We start from the raw sequence: 17366 nt of genomic DNA, 5'->3' as shown, positions 1-17366 counted from the left end.
AAAGAACAGTAGCTCAGCTGCAGTGTGTGGGGGAGGAGAAAGGGGAAGGATTGAATAGATAGATGCCATAAATATGGCAAAGAAACAAAGTAGTAAAAGGTAGGGAGAAAGCAAATAATAGTTTCCTTCCATATAAGTTATACTAAGATACGTTAAAAGAGGAGGAGCAGGGGTCCCCAGTGTTGTGATGAATCCATCATCGTGGAAGCAAAAATAAATGGTGTTAGTTATGATGAAACTTTACCAGTCAAAGATCAACAAATGAGGGGTCCATACATACATGCAAAAATGGCCATTCAGAACCAAAAGCCACAGGAGTCATTCAGGTTGAATGTATCCAGCAGGACTCCATGATATCTTATCAGTTAACATAGCTAACAAAATGGAGATGGAGAATAATAGTAAGTGAAGGGGAATAAAGGAATAAAGTTATCTTCTTCATAGGTCTGTTGAAAAGTCAAAAACAATACAGATCATTAAACATCTTGTAAAACTAGCTGTAGCATTCAAATATTCTTTTGTATCCTCCATCATCATCACTTGCCCCATATTGTATTTCTTTCCCTCCCTCCCTCCCTTCTATCAAACTTCTTTTCTCTTCCCTATTTTTTCTTTCTCTCTTTACCACTGCGTATCCCATGCACTTCAGGGAAAATATTTTAAATACCCATCCAAGACTGCTTTGCATGGCCATCTTGCATTTGGAAGATGGATCCTGTCCACTAAGTTACAAAGAGAATAATAGATTGCCACCAAATGCATTGCTTTACATTCTTACATTCTTTTTCTTTTCTGTCCCAAAAGGGAAGATTTATATGCAAATTGTCTCTTATACAGGGTTCAGACATATAGGAAATTCTAACTTTTAGTGCTCACCCAGATTTTTAGACCCCAGATCAGGTAGCTGTAGAGGTCTTAGATTGCACCAAGTTCTCTCCAAAGCCCTCTTTAGGAAAAGGAAACAAGCAAATTATTATTAATATTAATATTATTAATAAAGTGTCCTTTTTGTGAATTTGTTGGTTCCTGATGAACTGTGGCAATGCCTTGGCTCTGTAAACACGTCTAGGGCATGCCAGTAATGTTAATAATGTACAAGAAAATATACATTTTCAGATAGGCCAATTCTAGAAGTGCATCTGTAAATTTTCAGATAAGCTTAATGATATAGATTGTAAACTCAGGAGACCAAAATTCCTTAGCAACAGGTCTTTCTAACTTTCCATGTGTCTAATGAAGAGATAAATTACCACAAATTCATGTCTGTTGTAATGTTGATCTTAATGGAGAAGCCCCTATAATAATAGTAAAAAAATTGTGATACCAGTAAGTTTCCATACATTCAGATTTCTCCAGATACATCTTCATTTTTGCCCCAGCCATGCTCCATCTGGCCAGAAACAAAAATTATCCCAAAATGTCTGGGATTGGAGCCATAATGGATTTTATGAACCATTTGACATTTCACTGTAAAACTAAAAACATACATAACGTACAACTTAAGCCCTTTTCCAGAGTGTCTCCTTTTTCAAAAGGTGAAACATGATAACTGGTATTTCAGGTATTAACATTTTTTTAAAAATCCTGGAGTACAGAATCATTTGAGAATGATGCAAAATATTTACAGTCACATCCAAAAGTAATTTTCACTTTTGGAATAACCATAGCTGCAGCTAAATTTAAATCTGGTTCATTTTGTTGATCACACACTCTTGTGTTAGTCTTACATTTCAGGCCCAGTAAAAGAATCCAAATAATGCCACACTGTGACAAGCAATTATGTTGGTTTATGGCACTAATATTATATTTAATAAGTACACATTTAACTACTTTTAGTCCATGTATCTGGGTTTTCAGAAAACTACTTTTTACTTTGATAAAATGTCCACTTCCCATTCTGTGGCCTAGTAACACTATGTAAGACCTGCTTTATATCTGAATTTTTCCCTCTGACCAGTTTTATAGAAAGCCAACAAAGCTGGAATGGTTTTTGAATGTGGGGCAGCTCATCCAGAATGGAATGAGTGAGTAGAATACAAGTTGGTGAGTAAGAATATATATTGTGGTTTAGCCTTCATGAGCCAAGAAACCCAGTTTACGAACAGCTGAAAGCATAGCCAATGATTGATTTAGCCCTTTAACCCTTTAGCAATGTATCCACACAGACACGAAGACAGCAGTCCTGTGAATATTACCTTACTGAAAAAACCCAGTCCTGGAGTTTATTTCTGAAAGGAAAAAAAAACTGCTTTGGAACAGGCTTCAAAATATATTAAAACAAGGTTCTGTAACATGACCTCCTTGAGGGGGTCGTGAGCAACTTACAGGGGGTCTCTAAATGTTTTTAACATTTATCAGGCTTGCACATATAAAAATGAGTGCTGTCAAACTCACTTCAGGCATTTCTCCCTGCTTTGCCCATTCAAGTTGGACAGAGTTGCACTCAAGTTGCAATGCTAAAATTGTGAGAACCCTTGTGATATATCAAGTAAAATTTAATTACTAAAATTACGTGACACAGTATATGTATTCTTGTGCAATGATTCCCCAGGGAATCATTAACTCTATTCAAGAAGGTGGAGGTTACATAGATTTATTTATCATTTTAGAGAATCACAGTACCACAAAGTTTGAAGATCCCATATTAAAATATTACAACTTAGCTGACATCAATATATATTTTTCAATCTAAGGATGGCTCAGATAAATTTCTTTGGCTTATTTTACCACTGCTTAGACTCTAAACATGTGTTTCCATTTTAAAAGATGTGAGTTGGTACATGGCAGCATTTCATCCTTCAAGTGATCCTTTTCCTATGAGAAATGGGTCTTCTCCCAGCTCATTTTAATCACATAAACTGCCTTTTCTACTCTTTTTCTCCATCCCAAAGGATAGCTTACAAGAATTCACCTAATACATTCCTAATTAATCCATTTGTCTTATAAAATTCAAGTTATCCCAAGCAATGTGTATGGCATGGGGAAAATAAAGCCTAGCCAACAGTTTCAGATGTTTTAAATGCAATATTTTTTTATTGAATTGCAAGCCAATTAGCCAGTCAATTTTCTTTCAGATAAAAAATGACAAACAATAAAGACCAGCTTAATGTTTCCTAATACTGTTCTGTACTGCCTGAACTTTCCATTAGCTAGGATAACAAATATATCATAAAGGGTTTAAAAACTGAAGTTAAAAAATGTCTCTGTGGAAAAGCAAAAGATTCTTATGCATCCACAGGTTTCAGAAATGTGGGTGTGATGGGACCATGAGAAGAGGGATCAAATAGACAAGCCCCCCAGCTATTATTTGCTTGCTTGCTTGATTTTTTTGCCCACAACAATTGAGAAAGTCTTAGCAGGTTATAGCAGAAGAGCTTCAGTTATCCTTAACAGTAAATTAATGAGATCTTGTGGTGGTTCTCTTGCTGATCTAATCTCTTGTGTGTGCGTGTGTGCGCTTTAAACTTTTTAATATGACTGTGTTTGACATGTTTATTGTTTTATATTTTTTGCTGTATGGAGTCCAGAGTCACTTCTTGTGAGCTGGGCAGCCATATACTTTTGATAAATAAATAAATAAAATCTCAAGGGTAATTTTTCAAGGGAAAAAAGAGTGATGGATTAAAGGGCCCCTGTCTTTGTTAAGAGGGCAAGCTTTTTCAGTAGCTAATTTCTCCTGGCCCCTAGGTGAATTGTTTCCATTCTGAGTAAAGGTAAAGAGCCAGACTTTTTGACTTCTTGGAGAAAGTTCTTTTTCCACAGAATGTCAAACTTCAAATGGAGCTAAGAAAGGGTGGCAACCTGTATTTCTGGATGGCTTACATCATAGGCATGTACAACACACTGAGATTATGTCAAAATGGTGACATGTGCAGATGTGAAGTCATGATTTAAATGTTGTCCTTAAGTGCTTGTGTCCTGACAGCACTTGCCCCCCAACCCCCTGTGGATGCCTATAACTTACACAGTGCTTCAGCCATACTGCTGAATTTGAGTAGCATAGTCTCTGACAATTGGAGGCACTGTTTGTTGCCTTTTTGAGATGGAACAAAGATGGAGGCAGAAGAGAATCCATGTCTGACACATATGTGAGATAGGCCCAAACCTTTGCTTCTGTGATCTGCCTACTTAGTCTTCTTGGCTTAATCCTGTGGCTCCCAAACATCAAAAGGCTGCCAAATGTGATTCATTTTGGGAGGAAACACAAAACTCCTTTCCTGTTTCTAAATGGCTCTTACAGTATGGTAAGGAAAAAATTAGTGACGTTTATAAAGGAATGTAGTATGACATCTAAGTCTTTGTTACTGCAATCAGTGATCCAGAACAGAACAAAACAGAACAGAACAATGACATGGAGTTATGTAAAAATAAAATAAAATATAATAATCAGGGTTTATTTGATGGCATGTTTTAACTGCAACAACATAACATCTAGCCACAATCCTAGTAATTAGAATCAGAGAGTAGAAGCTGTATATGGTATCAGTGTGTTTGTCCTGGTAATGTTGCAGAAGAGGTGAAATAACCCAGTTCCTTATACCCCTATAGACACTGCAATCGAGCGATATAGGGGCAATGCTTTCAATTTCTTCTGAACCACAAGGATAAGTACATTTGGGAAAGGGAGTTTCAAAATATCTACCCCAAAAATGTTGATGGAAGCACGTTATGCTGAGTCCGAAATAAGTCCTCCTTCAGCCTGGGAAAAGTGAGAGATGCTAAGTATTTGGTTAGCATCCAAAGTCACCTGGAAATCCAGGTTCTGCTGTTATATGGGATCCTATTAATCTCCAACAGGTACTCCATATCATCTGTCCTTTGAAGGGGTACATGTCTGGCCTTTTCACCTCAAATTAGTTTTTTTGTATCACTTTTCTACCATCTAGCAAGTGTTTGGATTTTTGCAGCCCAGATATCGTATGCCTCCAGATAGGACAGTTGTGCAGAGCAGCCCTCCTTTACTTTATAACCAGCAATCACACATCCTGCTGCATCCTGTTAATATGCATATTAATGCATGCTCATAGAGTTCCTCTGCTAAGGGAGGACTGATTATTCTATAGTCCAGTGTTTCTCAACCTTGGCAACTTTAAGATGGGTGGACTTCAACTCCCAGAATTCTGGGAGTTGAAGTCCACCCATCTTAAAGTTGCCAAGTTTGAGAAACAGTGCTATAATCCTTTTACATGGAGATACAAATAAAAACTCATCCTATGTTTGCCAACCATGCAAATATAGTAGAGAAAGAAAGATGTTGAGTGATTCATATTACCTTTTCCAATTCTCTTATAGCAATGCTTATTTTTGCATCACATTTTCAGCCAAATGCCCGAAGATGTAAAGGGAGTATTGTAAAGTGAAGGGAGCAGAGCCCCTTACAAAGATCTCAATGAAGGAGTATTATCAAGCAATCCTTAAAATAACCTGGACCCACTGTCTTAAAACTAATAACCAGCATGATAAGTACGATTTAGAAACATACCAGGAACCAGTTCAGATCAATAACTAATTGGGTGCCACCACAACAATAGCATATTGCATTAGTGATAGTTTTCAAAAATTCTCCAGAGAAAATCCCATCAACAGTATATTTACTGATCTGATGGGGTATAAAATGTGAAATGCACTAGGTGTGCTCTTTTGCTTATCTGACCAACCTCTAATTTTTTGGAGAGCCACTGTGCTGAATAATTAAGAAGTTGGACTTGAGGGACCCAGGTTCACGTTCATACGTGGTTATGGAAATTCACTATGACTTTGAGCCAGTCACTCTTTCTTGGCCCAACCTACCCCACAGAGTTGTTGTGGGGTTAAAAATGGATGGAGTCCTTCATATGCCACCTTGAGCTCCTGAAGGCAAGGTGGGATATAACTATAATAAATAAATAAAGAGCCAAACTAAAAGAAATCTACCAGATATGTATTCGGCTTGCTGATTGCTCAACATAACCCCTGCTCTTGGGTGGCCATTAAAGGAAGCCAGTAGGCTACACTGGGTTTGATTCTATGATGTACTATGAACTTGCTCTGATCCTTCACTCTATACACACGTGCTCTGGCTGTGCTGACCTGCACTGGATTGTCATGTACTTCATCCTCATCCGCATTTCACCTATTGCCATCTATGTATCAGCACAGAGGCAGTGCTGAGGTGATTGTTGACGATGTGGCATAGTGTCCTTAAGTGAAGCTGTCACACTTTCTGACCAAGCTGGAACTGTTGCCAAGTGTCCCTTTACTTGAATTGATAATCCTCATTCTGAATCTACTGGAAAACTGCATCTCCATAGAACATGGAGTATTTTAGAAAATATATTTTATCTGTGCAGAACAAACTTCGCAGCCCTGTTCTTTGTTAAAATATTGATTAACCTAGCTGCACCAGAATGACTGCAAAGAGATGGAAAAACATGGATTAATGCTTTGGGTAGCAGGCAGCCATTTCAGTTACACCAAAAGAAAGTATGCTTAACCAGCTTGCTAATAGTGTCTCACCCACCACATTGCAGTAAAAAAGAAAAAAATATTAATAAATGGAGGGGTGATTTCTGTCAAATACCATCTCATTTTTATTAAGCTATTGTCAGACCTGGGCCTATGACAATTCAAACACATTTTCTTGTGAGCAAGAGTCACTGATTTTCAAGGTGATGGACAAATGAATCACTCCTGCAGAACTACTTCCCAGAATGCTACACAGATGCCAGTACCAGTCACACTTGTTCCTTTCTTGCTCCTTCACTTCTTCTTCTCCTCTTTTGTGCCTTACTTCTACTATGCTCCTTGGTTTTTGCTTGGAACAATAGCCCTAAATGCACCTCAGGGGGCAGGGCACAATTTTGCACAGGTCAAAGGAATTAATCTCATGGAAGCTTTCTACATGGGAATCAAGAATGAGAGAATGAGAGAAGAAAATGTGCTTCATCAGGGTGGGAGACAAGGTAGTGAGTGCCAAAGGGACTTGCAGTGTTGAGTCAATGGGTGTATTCTGCTACCTCATGATTTGATAATGTAATCTGACTGCACTGCAATTTAATCTGATAGTACTTTAATCGGGGGATGCTTTAGGCTGATTCCCATGGGATTCTAGTAGAGAAAATGACAAAATGAACTGGACTATGCTATCATTAAACAGACACAGAGGTGGTTGAATAGTTGTTCCCAATGGGCATACACCTATTTCTCTGCTTCAAGCTGGAAGTGTCAAGTGGTATACCCAAAAGCCCATTCTAGGTCCTATTCTCTTTAACCTGTTCATAAAAGATTTGGATGAGGGGTTAAAAATGTGATTATCCCAGTTGTGGATGACAGGGGCAGGGATAAATATGAAGTACGACATTTGGGTAATATGAGAGTTCATTCTCATGCAACTAGGGAAAAACAACATTACAGCAAATCAGAAGGTTACAAAAACAAGGATAAATGGAGACAAGCCAGTCCACCCAAAAGTGCGGGTCAAGTAGTCTGTTCCATAAGGCAGGATAGAACACAAAAAGTTAGAAGGTTTGAATATGGTCTCTATATAATGGGCTTGTTCTTGAATCTCTGTAATTGCTGAAATTCTTTTGGTTATGGCTTCCTAAACATTTACAACAAATACTACTTACTCTTAAATTCTGGGATTTTCTTTTGAGCTTCTGTATAATTCCAGCCCTGTCTGGGAAGGGAAATCTGTCAGTCAGGAAAAATCAAAGGCATGAATAAACAATGCGTGGGCACCAGTATGAAAAGGATCTGGATATCTTAGTGGATCACAAATTGAACATGAGCCAACAATGTGATGCAGCTGTGAAAAAAGTTAATGCAGTCTTAGATTGCATCAATAGTAGTATGAAGAAGAAGAAATATCATTGTTATTTTCTACTCTGCTTTGATCAGACCACACCTGGTGTACTGCATCCAGTTTTGAACACATTTTAGGAAGGATCCTGACATACTGGAGTATATCCAGAAAAGAACAGCCAAGCTAAGGGGCCTAGGAGGAAAATATACTGTATGAGGAGCAGTTGAAGGCATTTGCTAATGCTTAGCCTAGAAAAGCCAAGGAGGGGAGGCAAGACAGCTGTCTTCAAGTATCTGAAGGTCAGTCATGCAGAAGATGGGCAGAATGGTTTAGAGTTTTCCACAAGACAGGACAAGAAACAATTGAGTTAAATTACAAGGAATAATATTTTAATTGGACATGAAGAAAACATTCCTAACAGAAAGAGCTGTCTAAGAAAGGATCAGACTGATCAAGAGATGATGGACTCTCCTTTGCTGGAGTGTTTAAACAGAGACTGGATGGCTATCTGTCAGAGATGCTTATTATTATTATTATTATTTATTAAATTTGTATGCCAGCTGACTCTGGGTTGCTCACAAGTAAAAACATTAAAAACAAGGAAAAATACAACAATAGATAAAAATAAAAGAATAAAAGATGGCAAGAATCATAAAAAATAGACACGAATGAAAGAGAAACAAACCCACACAATCCAAAGGAGCTTCACTCACCCTCGCCAAAGAACTTCAAGGTCTTCAAGGCCCTTCAAAACACCAGCAGGTTGAGGGCTATCTGGATCTTGGGGGGAAATTCATTCTAGAGGGCAGGTGCTGCTTCAGAGAAGGTAACTTGCAGGGTCCTAACAGATGGCATTGTTTAATCAAAGGAACCCAGAGCATGCCAACCCTGCCAGATTGAATCTACTTGGCAGATACTATGGGAGACAGGCAGTCAATCAAGTAACCAGCCCTATTCCATGGAGTGCTTTAAAGGTAACAGCCAGCACCTTGAATCGCATCCAGAAGCAAACTGGCAACCAGTGCAGCTGGCAAAGCAGAGGTGTTACATAGGCATGCTGAGGCAAGCATATCATTGCCCACGCCATTGCATTCTGAATCAGCTGAAGCTTCTGAGTGGTCTTCAAGGGTAGCCATATATGTACAGTACAGTAAAGTAGTCAAGCCATGAGGTGATCAGGGTATGACTGACTGTCTGAAAGTAGTGGATTCCTGTACTGGGCAGGGGGCTGGACCAGATGATCTCAAAAGTTCCTTCCAGCCCATTCTACAATACAATCTTTGCAGTGTAGCTTAAGGTTGTTTTATCAGGTGTTCAAGCTAGAAGAGATGCATGATGTCTACTAAACTCTTTTGAGAAAGTGTTCTGGAAATTCTCACTGTTCTTCAAAGAAGCAAGTTACCTAGAACCATCTTAGTCTGGGGCTGGATTTGGTACTGAAATGGTCTTGCTTGTCCTGATAGATGATCTTCCTCAGGACATAATATGAAAGGCTTTTGATACTACAGAGTAAGCTACCTTGCGGTACCAGCACTGTGTAAGAGACATCGTTCTGTTCCTCCCAACAATATAGTGTTTATTTCAGAAGACATTAGATTTCTGCTGAACTATATGGCATTTTGGCTATAGGATCCAACAGGATACATCTTTGTCCCCATGCTTTTCAATGTCTGTATCAGATGTGTGCAGAATCCCAAAACCAATGTAGCTGGCCCTCAAAAGTCTTGGGTGCAGCTCACAGGAACCTCCAAAATTTGTTACCAGATATAATTTTTAATTGCACCCAAGGTCAAGAATTATGGGAGTTGTAGTCTAAAACATCTGGGGAGCACTAGGTATACTGATTGTGGAGGAGCTGCACTCCCTATCAATTCACTTCTGAGCCCAATTCACAAAGTTGATGCTAATTTTTTGAGAAAAGTATTAGGAATGCCTCTCCATATATGACTGTCCTCATGTCTTGAGAACCTATGGAAGCTCTTCTCAAAGCATCCTCCTAGGAAAGATATATCATGAGGCATCTAGGGAAAAAAAATATTCTCCTTGATGACTTCCCACCTGTTGAAGAGCTTTGCCATGAATGTTTGGCACCAATTTTGCAATCTATTGGTTCCAGGTCAAAACTTTGCTCATCCAGACTTAAGTTACTTCATCTATTATGTTGTTTTGTTTTAGATTTCCCTTAATATATTTATCAGGAGGATTTTGTTTTACTATTTTATCATGTCTGTTCCATCTGTTGTCTTTTGCTTATATTAATTGTACACTGCCCTGGTATCCACAAGGATAAAAATGGTTTAAAATATTTTAAAAATAAAGCCAATGTTCCTTTTTTTAAAGATCCATTTATTAAGTATGCGTTTCTTTATCTTCTTCCAAAAAGCTTGGAACAGCATCTATAGAGTTTGTTTTATTTTACTCTGCAACAATCCTTTGAGATACACATAGTATGTCACAGTGGTTAGAACTCATTAACTCATTCACAAACAACAATTCAAATCCCTCTTCAGCTATGAACCACTAGCTTGATGACTTTGGGCAAAATCACTCTCCTGCTCTCATCCTTTAAACAAGTATAAAATGTCATTTCAAAATATTTAAAGGGAAATCAAAATAATATATTCAATGATTTTATTATTTATTTATTTATCAAATTTCGCCACCACCCATCTCCCCCAAAGGAGGGACTCTGGGCAATTTTAGTCATATATCTAAAGCAATTGTGATGCAAATCATTTTATGATTTTATACAGGAATCCAAATTGGCCTAAGTGCTCCAAAGCAGATGTCTAACTACTCTAGAATATTAGCTTTTCTTCTTTTTAAAATTTATATTTATTAAGATTTTTTTCATAGAATAACAGACTAATCTAAAGAAAAGAAATAGGGAAGTGCAAGAAACAAAAAAGAAAAAAAACTAAAGCTAAGAAATATGTGAATGACTTCTGACCTTCTTTTCAACTGATAATTACAATCTTAATGTCCTTCCTCCCTCTTAGATGTTATACAAGTCCCTTCAGCTTCTCATTTAATAACATTAGCTTTTCTAAACCAAGTGTTTCTCCAAATAAAAGTCCAGCTACTGTACATTATCAGTAAACATTAACAGACTTACAGTACACTACAAGTTTGTCTGTCAGTCTGTTAATGACAACAAGATGCCTATTTGGCCAAAAAGAGAAATGTACTCTGTCCTATGGACAGCAGCAACAACAACAAAACCCTCCGCAAACCATCAGTACCCAACCCTTATCTCAGTAACAGAGACCAGTTGACCCTTAAAAGGCCTAAGGAAAAGTTCTCTTTATACAGTTTTCCAAAAGATAGCAGGGTAGGTGCCAATCAAATCTTTGAGGGGAGGCTGTCCTGTAAGAAATATCTCTCAAGTATGTAGGGAAACTTGAGAGTTCCCACCTGAGATGAGTATATGGGATGGGCCAGTTCCACATACCCACCAGCTTCTCAACGATCTTCCCCAGGAAGTGAAGGTTGGTGACAGGGCAGTAATTGGCCAATATAACTGGTCTCTGTTACTGAGATGAGGGTTGGGTACTGATGATTTGGGGAGAATTTTGTTGTTTGTTGCTGCTGTTTACTTTTTTGGAATTTTATTGCTTGTTTTTATGGTTTTTATGTTATACTATAACCTGCCAGGGGTCTGTTTTTAATTACTGTGATATAGAAGTATAATAAATAGATAAATATTAGCTCATGCCACTAATTATAACACTAAGGAAAGAAAGCCATGGTCTGAATGTTTATTTCCCATGGAACATTGTAAAGATACTAAAAATGTCCCACCCAATAATTATTAAGGGCAGTATTTTAATAAAAAATATTCACCTAGATTAGAAAAGAAATACATTGCCATGTGAATCATTGTTATGAGCAGTCATGCTAGAACTAAGGCAGAGATGAAAGGGTGGCAAGTTCTTAAATTTTAAAACTTAAATATGATGGTCTGGAAACCTAATCCTAGAAAATGAGTTGCAGGTTTTGGTTTAGAACCACATGTATCTCCTTTCCATTACTCTGCAACCTGCTGAAGCTCTCTTGGCCACATATGGATGAAATCAATCCACGGCATGTCTACAGCAGGTGAAGAAAGCTAAGAAGCATGCCTTCTCAGGCCCAATGTTTATCTGTGAAGGAGTTCAGCTGATTCTGCCCTAGGCAGAATTCAGTCTACAACAGCTGAGACTACACAGCTGCAAAGAACTCTCACAGGCAGCTGGACCCCAAGAGAGTGTGTTCATATAATAACCATTAAAATGTTAGCGGGCCCTGAATAAGGATGATAGGGTGCTCTCCATATGTTTAGAGTACCCAATGAGATGTGAAGGCTCCTATTCAGTAAGTTTACAGATTCCACCTTTTCTAGATTCTCCTCTGTCCAACTTTAGCCAAAATATTCTACAGTAGTGACCTATAAAGCCTCTTTATTATTTATTTATTTATTTATCAAAGAGATTTATATGGCTGCCCAACTCACTCACAGTGACTCTGGGCGGCTTACAAAAATAAAACCCCAAATACAAAACCCATTGTACCCCCACCCCCTGGCAGCAACAATACATTCACACAAACCACTTGATGGGCACCACATCAACCTGGGATCCCCAGGCCCACTGGCAAAACCCTGTCTTCAGGGCCTTTTGGAAGAGTATTGAAGTTGGGGCCAATCTTATCTCTGCAGGAATGATGTTCCATAGGGAGGGAGCCACCACAGAGAAGGCCATTCTTCTCAGTCCCACTAGATGGAACTCCTTAAAGAGGGGGACCTGTAGCATACCCCACCTCCCCTATCTGGTGGGTCAGGTAGATGTAACTCAGAAAAGGCAGTTCTTCTAATAACCTGGCCCCAAGCCATATAGGGCTTTAAAGGTAATAATTTTTAATGGGGAGATGGGCAGTCATAAAAATATAATAAATAAACAAACAAACAAATAAATAAATAACCAACCAACCAACCAACCAGTACCTTGAATTGGACCTGGAAGCAAATCAGCAACTAGTGCAGCTCCTACAAGAGAGGTGACACATGTGCAAATCTGGACTTGCACAAAACCATGTGGGCCACCATATTTTGAACCAGCTATAGCTTCCAGATACTCTTCAAGGGCAGCCCCATATAGAGCCTGTTACAGTAGTCAAGACAGGAGGTGACTAGGGCACGGTGACTGTGACCAGGGCCTGTTGGTCCAGGAAAGGGTGTAACTGGTGCACAACCCCTAGTTGCACAAAGGCCCTCCTGGCCACGACTGCCACCTGCTCCTTGAGCAGGAGTTGCAAGTCCAAGAGAACCCCCAAATTACACACTGGGTCTGTCTGGGGCAGTACAACCCCATCCAAGTTCAAAGATGGCAGTTCTCCCCAACCCAAAGAGCCCCAAACCCAGAGCCATTCCGTCTTGCCAAGGTTCAGTTTCAACCATTGCTCCCCATCCAGACCTTAAGGGCATCCAGGCACTGCGAAAGGGGGCCCACAGCATTGCTTAGCTCACCCTGGGCTGAGATATACAGCTGAGCATTGTCAGCATACTGATATCTCACCCCATGGTGACAGATGATCTCACCCAGCAGCTTCATGTAGATGTTAAACAGAAGCTGAGAAAGTACCAAACCCTGCGGAACTACGCAAAGCAGAGGCGAAGGGCCGGACCTCTCACTCCCTATCAACACTGACTGGGAATGGCCACAGAGGAAGGTAGTGAACACTTCCAACCCCTGAAGCTGCTCCAGAAGGATACCATGGTTGATGGTATCAAAGGCCACTGAGGAGTCAAGTAGAGCGAGGATGGACACATTACCTCCATCCTGCTCCTGCCAGAGATCATCAAAAAGTGCGACCAATGCCATTTCCATCCCATAGCCAGGCCTGAAACTCAACTGAAAAGGGTCCAGATAACCTCTGGAGCTTCAGCACAACCACCTTCTCAAAACCTTCCCCCAAAAGGAAAGATTGGAGACAGGACAGAAGTTATCCAACAGGGTGGAATCTAGTGATGGCCGCTTAAGAAGAGGGTAGACTACAGCCTCTTAAAAGGTTGGGGCTCCACCCCCTTCCCCAGAGAAGCTTTAATCACTGTCCAAACCCCCACACATGTCACCTCCCAAGTGGCTTTCAGAAGCCAGGAGGGACAGGGTGCCAGGATCAGACCAAGAAACAATGCTGAGTCAGTGCATTCCAACTCTAGTTCTTTATTGTTCTCACCGAATAGACAGAATCTTGCCAGACTAAAGCTATCCTAACTAACCTACAGGGAAATAACCCAGGAGAGTCTAGAGGAGGGCTACCCTGACTCTCTTTGACCCGCTGCCAAAGCTTTCCAAACTGCGAGTCCTCTTATCAGCTTGGAATGCGTTCACTCCTTCCTGGGAATCAGCGGCAGCGCTGAATTCCACCCCACAGGTGGTAGTCCACACACTCCTTAGGATCCTGTCCACTTCCTCAGGAGCAACAGGGTCAAACTATTCCCAGATAACCAGGCAAGAACTTGCCCTGGGCATCTCCACCAGCTGAACCACTATGCCAACATCTAACTGGGAACAAATCTGAGTGACTTTGTCTTCCAGAAAATCAGCAAATGCCTCAGCACGCCCCTGCAGGTAGACCTCGGTATCCTCCTTCCCCAGAAGGAAATGGGTCACTTTAAAGAGGGTTGCTGGACGATTATCTGCAGACACAATTAGTGCAGAGAAGTATTTATGCTTGACCGCCTGAATCACCACAAGGTAGGCTTTAATAGCAGCTCTAACCTGTGTTCAGTTTGAGTTCATTCTTCGTCTTCTGCCAGCAGCATGCTAGACATCTTTTAATCCATTTCATCCCTCTTAATTCCTTCGTATACTATGTGGGGTGGGTGATGAGGTTCACGGGTCGAGGGGGGTGTCCATGGGTCCATGGGTCAAGAGGGTGTCCTCTCAATCCTGTCCAAAGCCCCAGACACATTCCTGTTCCAAGCGGTGACTAGGGACTCTGCCGGACTGCGCAGCAGATCTTCAGTTATAACCCCCAGTTCCTACTGAAACCCATCTGGGTCCATCAGTAGCTGGGGGTGGACTGATCTGTTTACTTTTCTCTCCTCCCATCAACCCCATGTTCTCCCAGGCCTTGGGCTAGGGGTGGCTGGAGCCCTATTTGATCCATGCTGGATGTTGCTGGAGTGTTTTGGGTTGTCTGCTGGGTTTGCCATCTTGTTCCTTTTCTTTTTTCTAGTTTTCGGGTTTTTAAATTGTGATATTGTTTTTATCTTGTTTAGTGTATTGTGAGCCACCCAGACTCACTTGGAGTTGGGTGGCATCAAATAAAATAAATAAATAAATAAACATTTGTTTAGATTTAGGCCCACTAAAATATGTACTTACCTTTCAAACTCATTTCCTATGTAAGAATTGAATTAAAATCAAGCAAAGGTGTAAGTAAAGTATACTAGAATCTATAGTAATTTCTCTTTTGTACTCTGCTTCCTTTCCCATATAGTCCTAGCCTTCACACAGTATTTGAATGAGCAGCCAGTTCCAGATCTGGCATCTTTCTGTGTAACAGTAGCTCCATAGATGCAGAAGTACTATGAGAATCTTATCTTCCCGTATAATTTACTGGCAGTGACATATGTCTCTCTTCAAAAGTGGTTATTCTCCTTATGCCTCATTGAAATAACTCACTGGAATGATATTAAAAAACAGATACCTATCTCCTACTATACATATGCACATGCTATGCATACTGTATATACCTAACTACAAACCACTCTTAAATGGGCCAAACAGAGCAAAATCAGCCCATGTGCTATTAAGGCTGGTTTATACATTAAAAAGCAACAATCCAAGTTTTGCCACTGTGAGTATTTTTAACAGACAGCAGCAGCAAATCCAGTTTTGCTCTCTAGCAATGTAACTGCACGGCACACATATTTTAAAATCCTGTTTGCAGTATTCATATTTTACATCTTAAAGTGTATTATACCTAAATACGTAACCTGTAGGTCAGTCATTAGTTACAATATCATATATAGTTCTGATTTAATACTTTATTTTGTTGCATTTTTGTATGTGTGTGCACTTTTGTTATTTATGTATTTATTTAAAATATTTATCTGCTTCTGCTCATGCAAAGCATCTCTGGGTAGTGTCCAACACCGCATTAGTTCATTCAGTACAATATATAAAAATGAGAAGGGTGTATGTGTGTGGCCTTTTAAAGTCTGAGACATTGGAGTAAATGATTTCATAAACAAATTTATTATGGTTCTCTGATATGTATGATATGGGTCTGGCTGAGTTCTGTGATGGGTAATTATTTTTTAGAATGACACCCAATTGAGCAATCTCCAGTCCTGTCCTTCATAAATCCCACATTTTAGGCCTGTTTAAACTTTCTAGATCCATAGTATAGTTGCAGTACAAGAAATCTGCTGATGAAAGCAGCTGATAATGCACATGTAGATACTGCTACTTGGCTTACATTTAGCAATACAAAGCAAACTGATGGCTACATGGAAGTGGCCTCCATATGAGCCCTAGAGGCAATATATTGTTGAAAATCTTGCTGGAAACCAACTAGTAAGAAAGAGGAGTTAACCCCATCTGCTGTTTGTAGGCTTCTCAGAAGCATCTGGGAAGAAACACAATGCTGAACTAGCTAGAACATTGTCCAGTCCAGCAGAGATAATCCAATGTTTTTAAAATGTTCCAGATGTTTGCATTTTAATTTTTCAGCAGCCCTTACACTATGTTTTATGCAACATCTTTCCCCACCCTGGTGCCCTTCAGATGTATTGGGACTACACACCCAGGATTCCCAAGCAACATTGCCAATGCCTAGCATTATAGCTCCAATACAACTACAGAGCATCAGTTGGCAAAGACTATCCCTTACAATCCAAGATTCTGAATGGCCCAATGCATTTTAAAAAAAACAAACAGGTACTCTTTTTTCCTCAAGTACCATATCCACATTTTCTGCCAAAAAAACCCCACAACCTTTTAAAACTACAAACACTATTAAAGGCTGACAATAGGCAAGCTGTGTTTATTTTGATCTATGCCTTCTGAGATAATTTAGTATCTGAAGTGTGTAAAATGAAGTGTGAGTAAAGGTCGATAGGTTTAGGGAAGAAAAAAGCAAGTGCTTTTTCACATAACTATCCTTTAAGGACTAATAGTCACAATTCAAGATACAATCCAAAACCAGCTTGCTAAGATGTTAGCCATATTGAAAATAGTATGAATAACTTTGGAATTGCCTGGGGTGGCAAATGTCAGATTCATTAATAAAAGAGAAGACCACTGAAGTAACAAGTTGGGACCATTAAGCTTTGCAAGCCTTTCTATTTGGCACACCTGAATATAGAATTTTCAGTATCTCTTAACCTCAGCAACTTCAGATGTGTGGAGTTCAACTCCCAGAATTCCCCAGCCTGCATGGGAGTCCACACATCTTAAAGTTGCTGAAGTTGAGGCATGCTGACATAGATGATAGCTCAAACCAAGGATAGGGTTTTCCTTGATATCCTGCTTCCCAGAGCCACCTGACTGATTACCTTTGGAAAGCAAATACTTTTTGTACATGTTGGTCTGAT

Source organism: Candoia aspera, chromosome 1 (assembly GCF_035149785.1).
Source record: "Candoia aspera isolate rCanAsp1 chromosome 1, rCanAsp1.hap2, whole genome shotgun sequence".
Taxonomy (NCBI): Eukaryota; Metazoa; Chordata; class Lepidosauria; order Squamata; family Boidae; genus Candoia; species Candoia aspera.
This window is presented reverse-complemented; position numbering follows the sequence as displayed.